The sequence below is a fragment of the Nelumbo nucifera genome, chromosome 8 (genome assembly GCF_055504915.1).
Source record: "Nelumbo nucifera cultivar China Antique chromosome 8, China Antique-T2T, whole genome shotgun sequence".
In the NCBI taxonomy this organism is placed as follows: domain Eukaryota; kingdom Viridiplantae; phylum Streptophyta; class Magnoliopsida; order Proteales; family Nelumbonaceae; genus Nelumbo; species Nelumbo nucifera.
Genome location: NC_142656.1, coordinates 37,422,187 through 37,444,352, shown reverse-complemented (window position 1 = coordinate 37,444,352; position 22,166 = coordinate 37,422,187). Strand labels below are relative to the sequence as shown.

Sequence of the window (22,166 nt, the reverse complement as noted above, 5' to 3'; positions counted from 1 at the left end):
CCCATGCTGTATGTGCCTCGGGTCTTACCCTGATGGCTGAGACAGGCCATCCCAACACTTGGTGGCACACCAGTATCAGCCTTGGCAGGATAAATCTCCCCAGACTTATCCAACGGCTGTGAACATTCAAAACTAACATGAGTCTCTACAAATGTCCAGTTTTAGGGTTTTACACAGAATTAAACCAAACAACATGAATCAAACATGCACTTTATTTATTTCCACTAAATAACAAAAGTACATCAAAATGATTGAAGCTAAGGGCATACAAAACTGTCTAACAACATCAGTACTGACTGCCAAGTTGGCAATCAGTTTAGGCCATCTACTGAACAAGTCGACTATGTCAGCAATCTGTCAAGATAGCAGGGTTACTAGAGTCACCATACCTTTCACCCAGGATGGAGGGGGCATCCAAACCAGTCCTGGCCAAGTCAGCATACTTCCAAGCCTTTTCACTAGACTTATCATTAGCCCGAACCAAAATCCAATTTGGAGGAGCTGATGACAAAATTTATAGCAAGTGCGGAAACCAGGTTCCAGAACCAGGAAGCCTCAATCAAGAACCTGGAAAACCAAGTGGGGCAATTGGCACAATTAATCTCTTCCAGACTGCTGGGAACTCTTCCAAGCAACACTGAAGTGAATCCACGAGAGCAGGTACAAGCTATTACTTTAAGGCGTGGAAAAGAGTTGCTCGACGTAGAAAAGAAGAATAGGGCTGAACCCAAGGTAGAAACAAGCCTTGGGACCGGACAACAGAAGAAGGAACAACCTGAAGTACAATAAGGGATGCACCAGCAGCCACAAGTTCCATTCCCTAATAGGCTGAAGCAACAAAAAATGGAGAAGGAATTTGGTAAGTTTCTTGAAATATTTAAAATTTTACACATTAATATTCCTTTTGCTGATGCTTTAGCCCAGATGCCACACTATGCAAGGTTTTTGAAGGAATTATTGGCAAACAAAAAGAAACTGGGAGATGTGGCTACAGTTGCTTTGAATGAGGAATGTTCTGCTATCCTTCTGAACAAGCTGCCTCAGAAACTCAAAGATCCACAGAGTTTAACTATTCCTTGTACAATAGGTAGTTTAAAAATTGAGAAAGCTTTATGTGACCTGGGAGCTAGCATCATTTTAATGTCATTTTCTATCTTCAAGAAATTGGGATTGGGGGAACCCCAACCCACTAGAATGGCATTACATTTGGCTGATAGATCCATTAGACATCCTAGGGGGATCATAGAAGATGTCTTAGTTAAAGTTGAAAAATTCATTTTTCCAGTTGATTTCATTGTGTTAGACATGCAAGAAGATGTGGAGGTCCCACTTATCCTAGGTAGACCCTTCCTGGCTACCGGGAAAGTGATTATTGATGTCCAACAAGGACAACTTAGCCTTAGGATACAAGATGAGGAGATAATTTTTAAAATGTCTGATGCTATGAAACATGCACCCTCTAGTGATGATTCTTGTTATATGATTGATGCCATTGATATGACAATTGATGAATGCTTCCAGGTAAGTAGGATGGCTGATCCTCTTGAACTCTGCCTCTAGCAGGGAGAACTTGAAAAAGGAGAAAATGAAGAAATAAACCTCATGATAGCATATCTGAATGATAAGCCTCAATTCAAGGGAAAGGGGTTTCACAAATTAGAGAACTTAGGCAAATTTCCTGGACCATCAGGTAAGCCATCATCCCAAGAACCCCCCCACCCTTGAACTGAAGCAATTACCTTTCCATTTAGAGTATGCTTTCCTTGAGGAACCATCAACTCTCCCCGTAATAATTTCCGCATCACTGAATCCATTACAAAAAGAAAAATTATTAAGAGTGCTACGGGAACACAAAATGCTATATCTTGGAAGGTAGAGGATATCAAAGGCATTAATCCATCAATCTGTACTCACAGAATTTTGATGGAAGAGGACAGCAAGCCTTCCATTCAGCCCCAAAGACGCTTGAAACCCTGTTGGACAGTTTTTGTATGCCTTAGCTTCAATCAGTTTTGATGTACTTTTGATATTTAATGTAAATAAATGAAGTACATGTTTGATTCATGTTGTGTGGTATACTTCTGTGTGTAAGACCCTAAAATTGGACACTTAATGAGACTTGTGTTGGTTTTAAATGTTCACATCCGTTGGATAAGTTTGGGGAGATTTATCCTGCCAAGGTTGACACTGGTGTGCTGCCAACTATTGGGGTGGCTTGTCTCAGCCGCCAGGGTGAGACCCAAGCCACATGTAGTGTAGGATTACTTGAACCCTTGAATCGGACCAAATTTCCAGTATTGCCCTGGACCTTGGAGATTGATGGGCAAAACTGGAAAGTTACACCTGACCCCTAGACCCGATTATGGTACTACACTAAGTGTCGGATTGGGCTGTCTTTGATATGCCAATCAGTGAGATCCTTAGTGGGGGTCAAAACCTGGGTATGTTGGGACAGTCTGAGAATTCATCTGAGTGGGTGATCATAGTGACGGGTTCAGCCCCTTTGTCGGACAAAGGTAATGATCGGGGATGCACTCTCTCTGATGGAAACCAAACTACTGGCAATTGATTTTAATCGTTGGAATTTTGTTTCAAAAAACTTATATATATGATATATATCTATGTATGGTTTCAAAATATTAGCCAATGGGTTTAATTCCCGGGATCCATGCAAGTAGAGAGTGCAACACTGTTCCTTGCAGCCAAAGGAGAGGTCCTCTCTTGTCGGGCAGTGCTTGATCATTATGGGCTGAGAGGTTAAGTGTAAGGCCATTTGGGATAATACCTGATGGGCTAATCTTGCACCTGCCCACAGTCCCTGGGCTTTTATAAGATGGCTTAGCCCAGGGACCACTTAGTGTAAGTGTTGGGCCCATAGGGTCCATGTGATGGGCTCAGGGGGTTCACTGGGCCCTCTAGTGAATTCAGCCAGGCCTTGTAATAGAGGCTGGGCCGAACCCATGTGGCTGGTGTGTAGATCAATGCTTGGGTCCCACGCCATACAAAGAAGCCCAACTAGGCAGCAGTTTGGAAGACTTTTGAGCACTTGATTCTTATTGGGCCTAAAGCCCATTTTGAACTGGGCTGATTTGATTAGTCATTAACAAGGGGAAGATTGAGATTAGGATGAGCCCAAAATCTTATCTAATTTGCAGATAGGATTAAGAAGAGTCCTAATCCAAATACAGATTTGGATAAGGGCAACTCTTGATATGATCAGGAGATCTTTTCTTAATCATTAAGCAACTGGAGGAAACCCTATTTGAATTACAAGAATTTGAACCCTAGGGGAATTACACAAAACACACCCTGCAGTTTTGAGATAGGATCTTAGAAACCCTGGAGAAAAAAAAAGCAGTTCGCCATCCTCTTCTCTAGTTTCCTCCTGTTGTAGCCGCCACCATCTACTACAGTTCGATTTCTCTGCCAGAGAAATATCAAAAAAGAGTTCTTGATATCAGTCTTTACTGAAAGGCTGATTCAGTTTGGTGCTCATTGTCTTCCAAAGGATTCTTGTGAAGGATTCAATGTGTGGGACACACTCTGCTGGTTCTGTTCCACGGTTGTTGTGTCATCTTCAGCAGGAGCAGATCTTGGTGTCTTCTTTGGCGTGAACACCAACTTTGGGAGATATTATTTATTTGGATCAGGTATAATCACTCCCTTATATTTTGGTTCAGATCTGGTTCAATTATGGTTCAAGTAGGATCCTTGAATCTTGATTCTAAAATTAGGGAATGCGATTCCTAATTGGAAGGTAGGTAGAAAATTTTTGAAATTCGCCCACCCATTCCACAACCTTTTGGCATCCATACGATGGATTCTACCATCCCTTTCAACCCCAACATGAAAGAAGTGGTAAAGGCTGAATTAATTAAGCTATTAGATGTCGGGATCATTTATCCTATTTCTGATAGTTCTTGGGTAAGCCCCGTGAAAGTCGTGCCCAAGAAAGGGGGTATGACCGTTGTTCCAAATGAGAAAAATGAACTCATCCTGACTAGAACTGTCACCGGATGGTGTGTATGTATTGACTATAGAAAGTTAAATGAAGCCACCTGGAAGGACCTTTTCCCTCTCCCATTTATGGACCAAATGTTAGAGAGGCTAGCCAGGCATGAGTATCATTGTTTCTTGGATGGATATTCGGGGTATAACCAGATCCCAATTGCACCAGAAGACCAAGACAAGACCACTTTTACTTGCCCATATGGTACCTTTGCATACCAAAGGATGCCCTTTGGATTATGCAATGCCCTAGCAAGTTTTCAGCGATGCATGGTGTCCATATTTTCTGATATGGTTGAAAAATTTATTGAGATCTTTATGGATGATTTTTCAGTTTTTGGCTCTTCGTTTGATGCATGCTTGAATAATCTGGAACAGGTGCTTACTAGATGCGAAGAAACACATCTTGTGTTGAATTGGGAGAAATGTCATTTTATGGTGCAAGAAGGCATAGTGCTTGGACACAAGAATTGCCAAGGTGGAGGCAATTGAAAAATTGCCACCCCCATCATCTGTCCATTCTGTGAGAAGTTTCTTAGGCCATGTCAGCTTCTATAGGAGGTTTATTAAGGATTTCTCAAAAATTGCCAAGCCACTATCTACCTTGCTTCAGAAGGAAGTGCCTTTTGAATTTTCAATTGAACGCCTTCATACTTTCAACACCTTGAAAGACAGATTGATCCATGCACCTATCATGGTAGCACCAGATTGGACCCTCCCATTTGAATTAATGTGTGATGCGAGTGATTCTGCTGTAGGGGCTGTTTTGGGACAAAGAGTGAACAAACATTTTCAGCCAATTTACTATGCTAGCAGAACTTTGAATGGACCCCAACTCAATTACACCACCATAGAAAAGGAACTTCTAGCAGTAATCATTGCACTTGACAAATTTCGTTCATATCTGATATTGTCCAAAGTTGTTGTATACACAAATCACTCGGCATTACGGCACTTGCTTACCAAGAAAAATTCAAAACCAAGACTGATCAGGTGGATCCTTCTACTACAAGAATTTGATATTGAGATTAGAGACATGAAGGGTTCTGCAAACCTGGCTGCTGATCATCTCTCCCGGTTAGACAAGGTAAGCTCAGAAGAGGAGATAACTAGCAACATCTGAGAAGAATTTCTAGATGAACAGTTGTACTCAGTTCAAGAATACGCATCTCCTTGGTATGCTGATTTTGTAAATTATCTAGCTACACAAGTCATTCCTCCTAACCTATCATATCAACAAAAGAAGAAATTCCTTTCTGATGTAAAATACTATTTGTGGGAGGAACCCTTTTTATATAAATTATGTGTAGATCAGATCATAAGGAGATGTGTCCCTGAGGAGGGGATGGAGTCGGTACTCCAATTTTGCCATGATAAAGAAGCAGGAGGTCATTTTGGAGCTAGCCACACTACAGCCAAGGTTTTGCAATCAGGTTTTTATTGGCCTACATTATTCAAAGATGCCCACAAGTATGTATCCACATGTGACAAATGCCAAAGATCGGGCAACGTTTCCCGACAGAATGAAATGCTCCTCTCCATTATTTTAATTTGTGAAATCTTTGATGTTCGGGGTATAGACTTCATGGGACCATTCCCGAATTCTTTTGGGAATAAGTACATCCTTGTTGTTGTTGATTAGGTATCTAAATGGGTAGAACTCGTGGCTTTGCCCACAAATGACTCAAGGAGGGTGGTACATTTCCTGAAAAAGCAATTTTCCCATTTTAGCACTCCACGAGTTATAATTAGTGATAGGGGAACTCACTTTTGCAATAGCCATTTTGAGCTCTTAATGCAAAAATATGGAATTACACATAAATTGGCTACCCCTTATCACCCTCAAACTAGTGGCCAAGTGAAGCTGGCTAACAAGGAGCTCAAAAGAATTCTGGAAAAGACTTTAGCATCTTCTAGAAAAGATTGGTCCATCAATTTAGATGATGTATTATGGGCATACAGAATTGCATATAAGACACCCATTGGCATGTCCCCCTACAGGTTGGTCTTTGGTAAAGCATGCCATTTACCAGGAGAATTAGAGCACAAGGCCTATTGGGCTCTTAAATTCTTGAATTTTGACATTGAGGCCATAGGGGGCTAAAAGGAGGCTGCAATTGAATGAGATGGATGAATTCAGACTTGCCGCCTATGAAAATGCCAAAGTCTATAAAGAAAGAATTAAAATATAGCATGATAAGAACTTGCTGAGGCGGGACTTTTATGTTGGGCAGCAGGTATTGTTATATAATTCCCATCTTTGCCTGTTCCCAGGCAAGCTGAGATCCAGGTGGTCTGGACCCTTCACCATCACTCAGGTTTTTCCCCATGGGGCTATAGAAATCACCCACCCGGTTCAAGGCACATTTAAAGTAAATGGCCAGTGCTTGAAACCATATTTAGTGGGCGGTACTGTCCCCCCTCCATCCACTATTTATCTTGACCACCAATGATCTTCTTGTTCATGAACAGGTTAAGGCATCTTTTCTTCATTTTTTTTTAGGATATTAGTTAGTAAAATAAAGATGTCTTTTTCAAAATTTCAATTCAATTTTAGCAGAAGAGGCTTCCCACCAAAGATCCCATTTTATTATCCAGGGAGTCCTCTATTCACCCTTCTCTTTACTTGCTATTGCTTTTGTTGATTTCATTGTCATTCCCTAACACTAGGAACATTGCGGACAATGTTCATCTTAAGTGTGGAGGAGTGAGCCTGAGGCTAGGGTGTGGGAATTGAAACCATGCACCTCATTCACCCCAACACACATATGCAGGCAATGACATATCCAAGTAGACTGGAACCCCTTAAGTTCATTGATATTTATTAGGTGATTTTTTTTAAGAAGGAATACAATGAGTTGAGGGAAACCAATGTAATTGTAAGTTTTTATTCTTGCGAATGACCAAACTTAGTATCATGAGAAAAAGGAAGAGCTGAATATGTCTTTCAGCATAACTAGCCTTAACTACCTTCATGTGTATGAAAGCACTTGATTTCATTGTTAATGGTCAAGAAAGCTAGTGCACATCTGAAATGCTAATACATGAGGTACAATAATTGAGCCCAAATTGACTCTGCTATTTTGAGCTGAATAGTAAAACTAGCAGCTCAGAACATGAGTCTTGTTATCTACCTCAAGCATGTGACCGGTGTGAGATGGAGCATAAAGTGCACTCACACAAAAAAAAAATAAAAAAACGAGAGAAAAAGAAGAGTGTGAGATGGAGCATAAAATGCACTCACACTAAAAGAAGAAGAAAAGGGTGAGACGGAGCATAAAATGCACTCACCCCTTGAAATAAGTAATTATGGTGACAGCTGAGGTTCAAAGGGGCATACTAAAGTTGAACTCTCATTAAGATATAGTTACAGATGTGAAACTTAGTGCAATTAGATTATTAACTTTGACAATTAAGGAGCTGATTTATATATTGATTGGGAGTGAAGGCTGGACTTTGAAGAAATTCATATTCTCCTTTCCTTGGATCTTATACATGTGTTAAATGGTAATTTACAAGAATAAGAGCTGAACACTTACCAAAGTTTCCCAACTACTCAAAGCATTTCTATCTTAAAAATTCACCTAATAATTGGTGAGAATAGAGGGGGGGAAATGTTCAATTTATGGTTGATGTCTTTGCTTGAGGACAAGCAAAAGCTTAAGTGTGGGGGTATTTGATGAACATATAATTTATCTATAATTTATGAGGTCTTTGCATGGATTTTTATGTTGTTTTTATTTAATTTTGCCCTAATTTAGTTTAATGATAAGAAAAGATTTCAGGGGTAATTAATCCAAGAAAAAGAAAGAAGGCAAGAAAAGAAGGTTCAAAAAGTCCAATTTCAGCCCAGCCCGATTGTGGAAGCAAGAGAGAGCACTTCAGCCCAAGAAGAACAAGTTGATTCCTTGAAAAAACCCAGAAAAAGAAAGCCTAGCAAAGAGTAAAATTCAGCCCAATAGAGAAGGCTCATTCTCAGCCCAAAAGAGGAACCTAGAGTGTAGCTATCATGTGCTAAGAGGGAGCCTAAGTGCAGCCCTAATAGCAGCACTCTTAAAAGGCTTTCAAGAGAACTCTAGAAAGTTCAAGAAGGGGGAGTAATACACCCCATTCTAAAGGCTTCAAGAAGGGGCAAGAGCCCCCTTGAAAATCTATATGAGGAGGCCTCTAGAAGGGGGGAAGGTGTTCAATTGCTTGAGAGAAAGGCTCTCCCACTCCTAGAGGTTCGAACTCCATGAAGAGAAGGAAGAGAAGAAGGGCTAGGCGCAAGGAAGAAGAAGAAGAAGGGGCTGAAGGAGTTCAAGTCAAGCTAGCAAGAAGAGAATGTGAGTTTGAAATTAGGGGTTTTTGATTCAGAGATCTATTGTAATCATTCTATTCTAGTTTCATTTTCCTTTGATTTGAATTCAGCTTCCTTGTTGTAAATTTTTCTTTCTCCCCCTTCCATTCCTTCTTGATATATTTCAGTTTGTAAAATTTCAGATCAGCAATCAAATTCTTTTTTATTCATTCGAATGGTTGTGAATTGTACTTGAAGTTTCTTGAATAGGGGTTAAATTCTAGATTAATTCGGCCAGTTAACTTTCAAAACTCAGATCCGAATTCTCAGATCTGAGATTGCAAGATCTGAATTGCTTGAAAGAGAATTTAGATCTGCAAATTTTAGATTGGCCGAATTAATCTAAAGCTTGGAATTCTTAGAGTGCTTGAGAAAGACTAGGAATTCAGATCTACTATTCAAGAACTGAATTGAATGCAATGTTAGAGATAACTTGCACAATTCAGTTGGTGATCAATTCAGATTTGAATTGATACCTTAGAAATGTTTGAAGAAATGCATGCATGGGGATTATATCCTTGATAGAGATATGGGGAGCATCACTCATGCATAGATTGAACATGCACTTGAAAGAGGTTGTTCATGACCTTGGGGTTTCATCAAACCAATGCTCTATCATGATCTATTTGAATGATTCAATTTTATTGATTGCTGAATTCTGAGATTAACATTAACTGCTTACTCTTCTAACCTGAATTGAAGGCAATTGGGCCAATAATTTAGATAGATTTTATTTTAGGATTTTTAGCTCTTGAATAAAGTTTTGATTTGTTGTTGATCAGATAAGAAGTGCCCAATTTAGTATTGGTAATTGTTTCCTAAATCCTCGTGGAAACGATACTTTATTCACTACTTTACTACCTGAACGGCTAATGCACTTGCTACTGTCATAATGAGCCACATCAACCCAACACATCCGGATGCAGTCTTCCTTCTGGCAACCAATCCGAATGAATCGTGGCAGAAGCAAATTGGGCAACCGTACTGGAGACGTTATAATGCACCTCCTTACATTGAACATACATAGGATCCGTCACTAGGAAGTGCATTAACGGTATATCATGATTTTCACGGTATCCCAATAGTTGTTGTCGTATTTGGTCAAACTCTTCCTCGTACGACACCTCCGAATGGGAAGCAAACTCCCTGTCCACGTCCTCATTCCCTGAGTAGTGTTCCTCATCATCGAAAAAGTTAGGTATTGGTGCATCATTGCAGCTAGACTGTGGGTAAACACCCCTGGAAGGGTTACCAGCATCGTTATGAGGCATGGATTCCATAGAAACCTTCCTACACGCGTCTTCATACTGTGTCACCGCCACCACGTTAGACCCCGGCTGAGTCGTCCGATCCACTTCTTTGGAACAAAAACTCGATAAACTTGGCTGTCGGACGCTTGAGGAGTAGTATGGGGGGCTGCATTATCCATGGTACACATAACAACACTATCCTGGTTTCTAGTCACCACGGGCTCAATTGTGGGGGCTGCATCGCCCTTAGTTCCTCAACCAGACGCCAAAAGAAGGGTGTGCAGGACTCCCCAAGGGGAAACTTAGATAAGAGAGTCTACGATAAAGACATACCTAAGCAATCAGAACCAATGAATCTCAAATAACTTCTCACCTCTAAGTCCACCTCGTCCCCATCAAAATCTGGCTCATTGCGGTCAACCCACTTCAAAGTGAAAGAGTGTTTCACAATCAATCCTCACAATACATGATAGATGTAGAAAGCTATAACTAAAATGCAAGCCAATACACTTACCAAACCCCGCCCACCTAGAGTCGCTATCGGAACCCCAACGGATGGTTCCATACAAACTGCTTGATCACCTACAACGGCTTGACTGCCTTCATTCACAATAGGCTGTGATAGGATCAATGCTTAGCAAAGGTAATGCAATTTCGTTTAATCATAGTTCAATAATCATACAAACATTCAACAAAACTTATCGACTCGTCATTCTTTAGACTCCACCTTAGCTGACGGGAAGCCCTTTTCTTCAATCGCCTGCTTGAGAAGCGAATCGTAACACCACCTAGGGAGGGTGACACATTCACAAGCTTCACAGGCTCCAACACTAGACCAACATCACTCCCAAGGGCTGTCGCTAAAACATCTCGGCTGGCTATAGACCCACCCACGATAGTTGGGGCTGGAGAACTGTAATCACCTTCATGAACCTATACCGGAGCCGGATCAGAAGGTGATGGTACACTGCCAGGACGAAAGGAGCGAAGCACCCTTGCAGACCTATCCCTCTTCACCGGAGGAGCGTGACTACAACTTTTACTCTCGATAACCGGTCATTTCCTAGAACGTTTGGACGGTGATCTCTTCAGTGAATTAGAGCGAAGAAGAGTTATTCCCGCCCCTCGGCAAGTAGCATGGCCTGGGGGAGGGGCCGGCACATGGTAGGCTCGTGAGTTTGCCCACAATAATTCCTGGAACTCGATGAGCAGTGAGCAGAGGTATGACAGATAGAGCAACTTACACACTTGCATTTTGCCATAACCAACAATTGAAAACTAAGCACACCCCGGGAATGCTAGATTGTGACACTGAACCCAAAATATGTCTTCTGTAAGGTTTCTCAAAAACTGGTCGCTTATGTCGTGGTACCCAAATTGCTAGAGCACCCAGTCTGGATGATAGATAGAGAGATGTGATTCACCTAAGCGGTCCAAATATGCAATAACCCTAGGCAACAAAATTACTCGTGCCATTCTCACAACAACACTTCCCATCTCAAGAGCACAATGGTTATCCCCACCCTCCGGGACAAGCACGCCAATGCAGAAAGGCACAACATGGCGGACCGTGCGAGCATATGGTCTCCATATATATCTGTTCAAAGAGGCCAATTTCATACTAATCTCATTCATTTAAAAATTTTTGTGCCTCTTTGCGTGAAGCCACTGTTTACCCCTGCACACTTCCAAAACCTTCTCCTCTGATTCATTACCATTGAGAGTAGCAATCTGAAGGTGGAGAGGATGAAGAATTGGCGGCCTCACATTGAGATCAAAGTGTTCACAGATGAACATCCAAATAAACAGAGCGAAGACGTAACTCACGTGTCTCTTACAACTAGGGTCGTTTAGCTACTGAACAGTGTCATCCAGCTATTTGTACAAATAGCCAAGAAACATTGACGCTAGGGAGAGTTGATACCCGATAGCAGCAATGACAGCCAGGGGGATCAAAACGGTGCAGAGACAGTAGTCTGGCATCCCTGGAAACAAGAAGCAGGGAGCCACGTATAGAATATAGGCAGCAAGGTGGCATTGAGAGCCTGCACCTCATACCATGACATTCTCATCGCCGCGACACTCGAACCAGTAAGCCATCCATTGATCTAGTGGCATTTTGCCCCGCGAAGAGGATCGGTCCACCAATGCCTTGTAGGGGGAAACCTCCCCAATAAGCTCCGAACAAAGCTCCTTCAACTCCGGCATGATGGACTCGATATGTTGCAAATGCTCTACAGTTATCGCACCCCCAATCGGCAATGCTAACAATGCCACCACATCCTCTACTGTAATAGTAAATTCGCCAAACAAACCAACGAAAATATGTGTACATGGACACCAATGATTCAGCAGGTGCCCTACATACTTAACACCTTCCTGGCCTGGAAGATCAGTGCAGTAGTTTACAAACCTAAAAAGCCTAGCATCCTAAAGCGTTCAGCAATACATAGGATTTTCCAAAATGAATCGCGTCCAAGTAGTATAATTGGTTGAAGACTTTGACGCATCGGTTCGCGGCTCTTGGCATTTGTATGACATGGAAACCTCCGTGGTTTTGCAAAGACACATCAACCCGGTACCAGTGACAACATCAAATGAACCGTTTTGCAAAGACACATCAACCGCTTCCCTCTCTATTAGCAATGACGAAGTGTCAACCTGTCTGACGAAATCTTTAAAGAAGGAATCTGGACTTCCTTGTCGAGTAGCCATGAAGACAGATTGAGTAACCTGAAAATGATACAAAGGAGAAAAGTTTCTTCTCGCCTATCAAATAGCCTTCCAATGGTTGAATGGGGGAGATAATAGCAACAACCGCAAATAAAGCGAGAGTAGCCCGCCTGCCCTGTTTTATAATAACCATGAGCGTAGAGTACTAAACGGCGCTGGAGAAGATGGTAAGATGCCTGCACAACACCCGAAGCAATGCATCGTGAATAAGTAAGCTCACGAAATTACCCAAAAGTCCCTTTCGGAGGTGAGACCAATGAGGCGCATTTAATGCAAATGCGTCATCCCATACCGTAATAGCAATGGATAGTAACCATCGCCATATCATATCAAATTTGAAACCCGATCCACACATGTGACTAAATCACAGTAATCTCGGATTAGTGACGGAAAGTAAATCATTATTGGGTGCCACATGGATTTTCCTCACAAAAAACTCTTGTTGCTAACCCTCGAAGATACGACGATGCCCAATCAGATTGCATGCACTGGACAAAAGGACACACACGATACTAATTTAATCATCGTACATGAAAGCCTACTGCCCACATGCTACCGGTAGTTTGAAAATGACTAGCGGCATGACCGCTATACACAAAGGGGCCGGTGAGGCCTCGACAATGATAATGGGTTGAAACCGTATCAGAGCTAACTACGACCCACCCAGATATGGTACACACACAACACAACTAATCAATAACACTAAATACACAACACTTCGTTGGGTTCATTCAAAAATCGGTGTACATTATCAAAACAAAAACAAAAAGCATATAATATAAAAGTTACAATGCAGCCCATTCATTCCTCGCCGCTTCTATACCCCCAAGTAGAGGTCCCCGAGTTGCATATGCTGTTAACTCGCTAATCTCTGCCTCGCACTCTGCCACCATTTGACATTGCCGAGCACACTGCTCCTCAAGGTCCGTGAGGTCTCTGGCTGCCACAGCTCGCCTTGCTTCCACAACCTCCATACGATGATGCGGTTCTCAACTTCTATGACTTGAAAGCCGACACACCACATAATTTGATCGTGGGGGAGGTTAATTATCTCTGACATCATACCTGCGAGTGTGTTCAACACTAGACTAACAATGCAAGCAAGCAGTTCAATTGGGGGCAGCCAACCAGACCGGACAATCATCTATACGAAAGTCACTATTTCCTGTGTTACTAAAAATTGGTCCCCTAGACGAACACCCCAAACATGAAACCAGTCAATGACTTTGTACCCCAAAGGGACAATTGAGCTATCAAGCGCAAATCGGACTCAGACAACGTTGTGGAATAGGGCATAAGACACCCTTTTATAAACTACCATGACCCAATGACAAGGGGAGCCAAACAGGCACGTTCAGATGGATTGCCGCGAACAATGACACATTACAACTCATAAATAAAACCCAAAGGGAGACGGGGCACCGCGCAACACCTATAGAGATTTAATTATGTACCCAACACCGTCATTTAAAATTTCAAAACCCCAATGTCACACGTGTCACTTCTTACATCTAACTGAGGACTATGATGATTGTGGCTGCAACTTAGCCACTACATACTCCCTAATCCCACCATCCAACACCTTCTCTCCCAACTACTATTTCATTGTCTTTTGATGATTTTTCTTTCCTGACAATAGTGAGAGGGAGTGGTGGCTAGACCACACAAGCAACACTAACTGCCATCAGAAATCAAATCACCAAAAGACAGGGGGCTGAACCTTCAATCATCATGAATTACCAAGTGCGTGCATAGGGAGCATGTGGTTTACACAAAAACCCAAAACAAGGAGAAATACTAGACCCAACGTCGGAAAGACAAAAGACAATGTGCTTATCGACAAGTTCCCACTTACCAATAAGGAGGGGGGCTAATGTAGGTATGTACAACTCACTCAAACCCTCAATGAACACTCATATACCAAGAGTAACACCATAGAAACACTCACGAACAGCTTACGATCAACCCCCGTGTTGTGATGAACCTACGGCTCACGCCATCTTCGCGATGAACCCACAACATGTTAAGTTAAACTACTATAAACCCATAGCCTGTGAACCTGCTTCGGACAACGGGTCAAAGAGGACAGTAGGTCAAGCCCATGACGAGGCTCGCGTGTGCCCGGACACATGCGAACCCATGGCAATAAAGCACTTTGCGAAACGCCATGAGGCATCGACGAAACATCAACCTTCAAAGGGTGACATCATCATCGACCGCATAGGTTTAGTCATGATGCACAAAAAGGTAGTAGCACATGTGAGTAATGAGGAATCTTGAAGATAAGGAAAGCCGATCCTTGAAAAGATCTTCATGAGACACGTGGCAGTGCCCATTAGCGCATCTAATGATTGCCAACAAAGAATGTACTTCCTTTCCCGATACTGAGTGAAGATCATCATCTCCTACCTTTCAGGATCTCGGGATTTTCTTGATAAATAAAGGACCTCCCTCACATTAGAGGTCATCAAACCCCAAGCATTCCACTACTGATACCCTCGAGCCCCTATAACCCTCTCATTTTTTCTCTAACCCCATACCAAAAGGCCTTTATTCCCTATAGAGACTCTCCTTCGTCTTTCGAAGAGAGACCACTTCCAATCCAGCCTAACACCTCCTCCCAACACCCTCAAATTTATAAAATTATAAATTAGCCACACAACCATCATTCCATCCAATGCATCCATCAAATCAAAATCACTAGGATATAATCAACTAGCAAATCCCACCACAAATCTATGACAATCAATCGTAAAAACATAAAGGTCCCATTTTGATGGCCTTGAACAACTACCAAGGTTGACCATTTCTTTCTCAGATCAAAACCATCCACTTGACTCCTCATCGTAATCTATGCATACCCACCAAATTTTATCCCAAAATTTTCCCTTTTGACCCACCATTAAGCCTAGATCCAATTTCAGCAAATCTCATTGATAAGAGCTCATTATCCATCATCCCAAATTCATTTGACCAATCAGACCTCATCACTATATTTAGAAACCCAAAAAACCTGAACATGTGAAATTTCATGACCAAACTCCTTCATTTGACCGGTAAACAAGTAAGACTCCATTCTGGGTCGTTTTATTAACTAATAAACCATTGACCCAAAATAAATATGTCAATATACACCTTTGATCAAATATTCATTATTTTCATCAAATTTAGGACGTTCGAAAGTGCCTACCCACCAAATTCCATCACAAAATTCCCCTATTTGACCGTTCATCAAACAAAGATTCTATTTCAGCAAAACTTATTGATATAAACTTGTCAACCATAGATCTCCATCATCCCTACCCTTTTTGGCCAATTGGACCTCACCATTGTGTTTAGAGACCCATAAAACCCCAACATGTCAAATTTCACAACTTAATTTGCCCATTTGACCATTAAACTAGGAAGATGTTATTTCGACGCATTATATCGAATTGCCACCTCATCTGTCCCAACCTGACACTTCAAAAGGATAATGGCTGATGTCAAAACCATTCTTGATGTGTTCAAACGCTTGGACCAATGGAACTGAGCCTAATAAGCTTAAAAAGCTCAAAATGCCAAAGATACCCTCACTTAAAACTAAAAAAGACAAAACCACTTTTACATTTTTTGCCACTAACAGCCCCAAATACAAGATTTCCATGACAGGCACACACCAAGCTACCATTGGACGCACAAAAACCATAAAAACCACCCCCAGTTGAAGATAAAATTTCAGCAAGTAGGAAAGGTTAACTAAGCACCTTTTCCCATAAAAAATCTTTGCCCATTTTCCTGTAAAAAAAACCTTTTGAAGCCCAAGCTCTTTGATGGAATGAATTTCAGAACTCTCCCCTCCTTTTTCTCTATAAATATTGATCCCATTGGAAAAGGATATTTACTTATCCCAAAGTCCTTGAAGATAAAGCCTCAAATATGCTTCCTCTATTTTCCAGATTGAAAATTTAAAGCCTAAAGTATTCACCCCAACTCAATAGGTTGTCCAAATTTTATTTGAACTTTTTCTAGTTATTGGGAAACTCTTATCAAGGTTGCACACATGAGGTAAGTCTCTCATTCCACCATTTTTCTAAGTTTGAATTCATAATCTCTATTTTCAATTTAGTTCTAGGTTGCTTAAAGTCCCAAAACCATGGGAAACATGCATTCATAATTTCCTCCATATTGAGAAAAAGAGGTAAAGAGGTGAGGGTCTTAGGGAATTCAGTACCTAAGACCTGATAACATCTCCTCAAATCAATTCTGGGTGAATTTGGAAGAGTTTTTGCCTAATTTTTGGAGCTCTAAATATCCTTTTTCAATGGTGTTTTGTTTGATTTTAAGCTTGAACTATTCCCGTATGGAGCTACTACAGCAGCTTGGAGAGAGTGCAAACCCTGATATTCACTTTGTCTGACAAAGGGGTCGATCTTATCACTATGATCACCCAATCAAGTAATTTCCCAAATTGCTCTAACATGCCTAGATATTTTAACCCGTGATGGATCTCATTGGTTGCACATCAAAGGCAGCCTGGTCCATTACTTATTGCAGTATCATAATAAAGTTTGGGGTTATGTGTAACTTTCCATTTTTGCCTATCTATCTCTAATGTCTAGGACATAATTGGAAATTGGTCTAGGTTTAGTGTTTCTTATAAACACCCACTAGTTGTTCTTGGGGTCTAACCTTAGCACTAAGATAAGCTCCTCCAACTATTTGGCAGCACACCGGTGTCCACCTTACCAGTATAAACTCCCCAAGTTTATCCAATGGCTAAGAACATTCTAAACTAACTCATAAGTGTCCAATTTAAGGGGTAAAACATAGGAAACATACCAATATAAGCATGAAACAATTATGTACTTTATTCATTTATAGATAAATGCTTGTGTACATTAGTCTAATTAGAGCTAAGGGCATACACTGTCTAACATTTTGGGTAGGCTCTATTGAGATCTCGGAAGTCAATGTAGCACCTAAGAGATGACAGAGGAAAAATGTAAGAGTTTTCATCACGCGATGAGCACTTTAAAAGTGAAGGGTCATAGGGACTAACCTTAGTTGATTGTTCTTTTCCTTGACCGGTACAACATTCGCTAGCCACTGAGGGTGTGCAATGGGCTTTATGAGTCCTACTTTTTGGAGCCTCTCTACCTCTTTCTTGATCTTTAGTGCTGCCTCTGGCTTGAAGACATGCTAGGGCTTATTGATAGGCTTGTGTTTTGGGTTGACGTACAATAAGTACTTGACAAGAGCTAAGTCTAACCTCAACATCTGGTCATACAACTAGGCAAAGATGTCTTGGAATTTTCCCAAGTGTAGGGAGAGGGTGAGTGCGGCACTTAGTGGAGCATCTAATTCTATGGGAGGGGAGGGTAGACCACCTTTTAGAAATTCTATCAGTTTTGTTATTATTATCTGGTAGCATGGTATAGATGTACAGAGGTCTTTTATCCGTTTGCTCTGTGGCTAGGTTGATTTCCTCTAGCGGTTCTTCCATCGCTTCTAATCTTGCATGTGCTTAGGTGGTGAATGGACTTCATCATAATATTCAAGGATTTCCCCTGGTATGTCCTGTTAATTATCCCTTTGTTATCAGTTTTGTCCTTAAATATCTCGGTCTTTTTATGCGATGAGTTTTGTACCTTGTTCGTTGCTAGTTGTGTTTGGAGTGCTACAATTTCTTAATGCGACAAGAGTGTCCCAATGTTACCCATATTGTTTTGTTCATTATGGAGTGGTGGTGAGGGCATTATGAGTTCAGCTTTGTTTTTCTAAACAATAATATTTATCAAAAAGGAAATATATCATTATACATGTATTCTATCCATAACATCAGTTTCAATAATTCATTCTAAGAAAATTCCTCATACCTTCGATGTTATTTTCTTTCTGAAGGGGACCTCATCCTCTTCCATGATCATGTAGTAGCTCTTCCCGTCTCCATCTGTTATACAGACATAGCACTAACACTTTTTCTTTTCCATGGTGGTTGCATCAAGTTTGGCTTTTCTTAGGAGTTCCACCACTTTGACCTTTGCTACTTGTGTTTTGCCATCTTCAGCCAAGTCCGTGTAATAAATCACATCTTGTAGGTATGCCTCCGACCTACCTATCAAATGGGACCTTAGTTACTAGGATCCTGACTATCTTTCCTTTGTGTTTTTCTTTTATGCATTGGTGGTAGTTGGATGGTACCAGTGCCAAAGCATGTATCAGCGATCGTCCGAGTAGGGCGTGATATGTTGTTCTTCCTAAAATTATCTAGAACTTTGATTCTACAAGGAATGGGCCAATGGCCACAAGGAGTGTGAGGGATCCCCTGGTGGCAGACATGTTCCCATTGAAGTTTGTGACTTTGATGGACAAGTCATTGATTTCTTCTTCCTCTATCTTCATCAACTTCAATGTGTGCATAGATATCAGGTTTATAGAACTCCCCTTTTCTACCAATGATTGTTTCATCTCGTACCCCTTATTTTTGCTATTATGTATGGGGGCTAATTATCATGAGGGTTACTGGCCAGCATATCCTCAGCCGTAAAACTCAATGTTCAAGTTGATCATGTGATGAGGCTCTAGGGGCCTGTCTAAATGCTTCTACCAATTCCCGTATGGCGATAGTTTGCATAGTGCTACTCACTCATTATTTGTTGAGGAAGTGTTGCAGTTCTTAACTTTGCTCAAACCATGTACCAACATGTCTACAATAGTGCCATCCCGAGCTACAACACTTACCATGGTATGGGGACTGGTGTCAACTTGCTCGAGCTTGCTGATGTGCAGATAGAGGATTGGTGTTAACTTGCTCGAGCTTCCATTTGACGAATTCGTCTAACTTGTCCTTCTAGGCAAACAGGTGTTAGAGGGTGAAGCAATCCATTAAGTCATGGTGTGGGGACTGGTGGTAATCGCACCACCTTGGCCCATGTCTATCTTTCTCAAGATTCACACTGATAGGTGGCGCAAGTAAGTTGATGACCCAGTCTCCCACTAGTTTGTTCATGATCATGATTACTTCATTTTTTGTTACGCGAGGGGGTGATGACAATGATCTGTTGCCTTACAACCTTTGTCTATCGGGTCAAAAGTATGGAGCACAGCTGGATCCCCTAGTGTTCCATGGTTTTCGGTCAATAACATATTCCTCTTGCCACTGATACATCAGTCTAGGACTGGCTTGTTGTGTCTCGGGCATAGTAATGGTTCTTGTAGTTCTCTCAGCACATTTCCACAATTGGCTAAATGTTTCCAGTTTAATGTTTTCTATCTCGACCCTATAGGTCAGATGCATCCCTAAATGCACTATTCCATGAATCCTTTCTCCATTGCATGCTCATTGAACACGACATAGGTAAGGTTTTGGAAATGCATGACATAAGTCAAAAGATCCTCCCCCAGCCATTGTCTAATGTTTCAAAGGTTAGCTAATGTTAATCTCCACTCCAGGGTGAACTATTTAGGCAGGAAATTTGTTGTGAGACTACCCCAAGAGTCTAGGCTTCCTAGGGTCATGTTAACAAACCATGAATATGTCAATCTAGTGAAGGACTTAGAAAACTTTCGAACCTTTAAATCTCTATCCAGAGCGAAAGCTCCCAAGGCATCTTTGAATTTTCTTACATGCTCTTGAGGGCATCCCTTTTGCCCATCATACTGTGGCCACTGTTGCGGGGGAGTGTACCCAATAAGATACAGCTTAAGCAAGATGTGATTCGAGTAAGGTTTCTAAAGAGTGTAGGCAGATTAGGACTTACCCTAACTCTCTTCTATGAGGCCCTATACATATTCTCGAATCTACATCCTACTCATGGGCACTCCATCCTTGAAGGATGAAGATGGTATAAGACTCAGGTTGGGGGTTGTAAGTAGGCTTAAGATTTTATAGAAGAATGGATTAATGGAATTCTAAGATGGTGGATTGTTAGAGTTCTCGTATCCCATGTAGTTTTCCTCCTCCCATTTTTGTAGAGGTGAACTCAAGGCTATACGGAGAAGAGTTCAAAAGAGGACTTTTCTTATTGAGGAAGGAGATCTTTGTCTTCACGTCAACCATCAGACATACACCACTGGAGTTTCGCCATGTGTCCAGTGAGATCCTCTGAGAATAAAGTTTCTTTTTTCCTAAGGATTCTCACATAGCACATGCTGGCTACGTCCCTTTATGTGTTCCCTCGAGACCATGTGTCAAGGACAAGATCTTAGTCTAGTTGACGTGTTTGAATGTCTCATTAATTGTCCTTGAGGCACCTCATCATAGCTGGTTGTAACCGGAATAAGCATAAGTCGCCTGTGAACAGATATCGCCAATTCATCATGGCATGAGTTGTTATTCTATGCTCACCGCAAGATGTTGGTAGTGTATTGAGTTCATCACAGAGCTGCAATATCATTTTGTACCCATTGTTGGTCTCGAATAGCACACTATGCTCATCCTAGGTACCAGAAGGGTTTTTATGCTCATTACAAGTGTAGGTGGTTTATATTACTTCAACAAAGTATCATCGTGCTATTATAGAGGTGTCTCAGTTGCTTAGGCACTTCAGGCATCTCTAATCACCTTATTTATTCTAACTGCTCTATCCTTTCTCGCTGGGACTTCTTTATGTAGTCTTTGTTTAAGGCTTCCATTGTAATTCTGGTAATGACTAACTACATGTACTTACACCTGGTGAAATGATAATCAATAGTTGGCAAATGCACAGTCAATCCACCTATACAGAAGTTGTATCAAGAATTTTAGTTTGTTAGTTGGAAGTATAGAAGACTAAGTGAGAAAAGTGTGTTGTTAGAAATAAAATTTCCTTATAGTTTTACCATTAGATCTGTAGACTTGTTTTGTGAGATATGAAATTAGATGGTCTAGACTCAAGTTTCCATGTAAGATAATATAATTTATGATTTTCCTTTTGGTATCATCAATCCAAGTAGGATTTAGGAAGAAGATTTAAAAAACTTCACACCATATACAACATTTTTTTTTTATTTTTTTGCAAATACTAATAAACAAGTAGAAAAGAAAACTTTTGTTGGTTGGAATTATCGAGATCCCCTCTCGCTTCCTTTCAACATTCCATCCCTTCCCATTCAAAAACTTGATTTAAGTGTTTGATAGTGACTTTGTCCTCCATGGAAAAGGCACATAACCGAGAGATTTCAGGCCCCAAGGATTAGGAGAGGGAAGGTATTAGGCACCCCTCTCTCCAAGTTGTTGTAGCAGCCCATTATGGGAGTAATTCAGGTTCAAATTCTGGCAAAACACTAATTAGTAGGATTGCTAAAAGCTCTTGAAATTTGGCAAAAACGTCCCCAACTTTATCCAGAATTGATTTGAGGTGATGTTATCGGGTCTTAGGTACTGGTTTCCCTAAGACCCTCAACTCTCTACCTCTTTTTCTCAGTCTAGAGGAAGCTAGGAATGTAAGTTTCCTAGGATTTTAGGACTTTAAGCAATCTGAAACTAAACTAAAAGTAGAGAGATGGCGGGGAGAGGTTTACCTTTCGTGTACGACCTCGAAAAAAACTTTCCATGAAATAAAATGACTTTAAATGAAACTTGAGCAAGGTAGGAGTTGGGCTGAGCATTTCTAGTGTTAAGTTTGGAAGGCAGGGGATGAGGCTTGAGCTTGGCTTTAAGGATTTCAGGATTTCAAGCAGAATGGGTATATTATAGAAGTTGGAAAACTGCCCCCCTCCCCCTTCAAGCTCAAGTTGGACCTCTATTTACAAAGAAAATGGAGGGAGATGGGTTTGAAATTCACTCAAATGTTTGTGACTCAGCGGAGTTTTTCACTAAAATAGGCAAAGATTTTGAGAGAGGAGGGTCTGTAGTTGACCTTTCTCTGTGTAAC

At 41.2% G+C, this 22,166-nt stretch overlaps 1 pseudogene; it reads left to right on the top strand.

Annotated features, from left to right (window-relative positions):
- Positions 1 to 1,194: 1,194 nt before the first annotated feature.
- LOC148789878 (uncharacterized) overlaps positions 1,195 to 22,166 on the top strand; it is an 80,391-nt pseudogene continuing 59,419 nt past the window's right edge.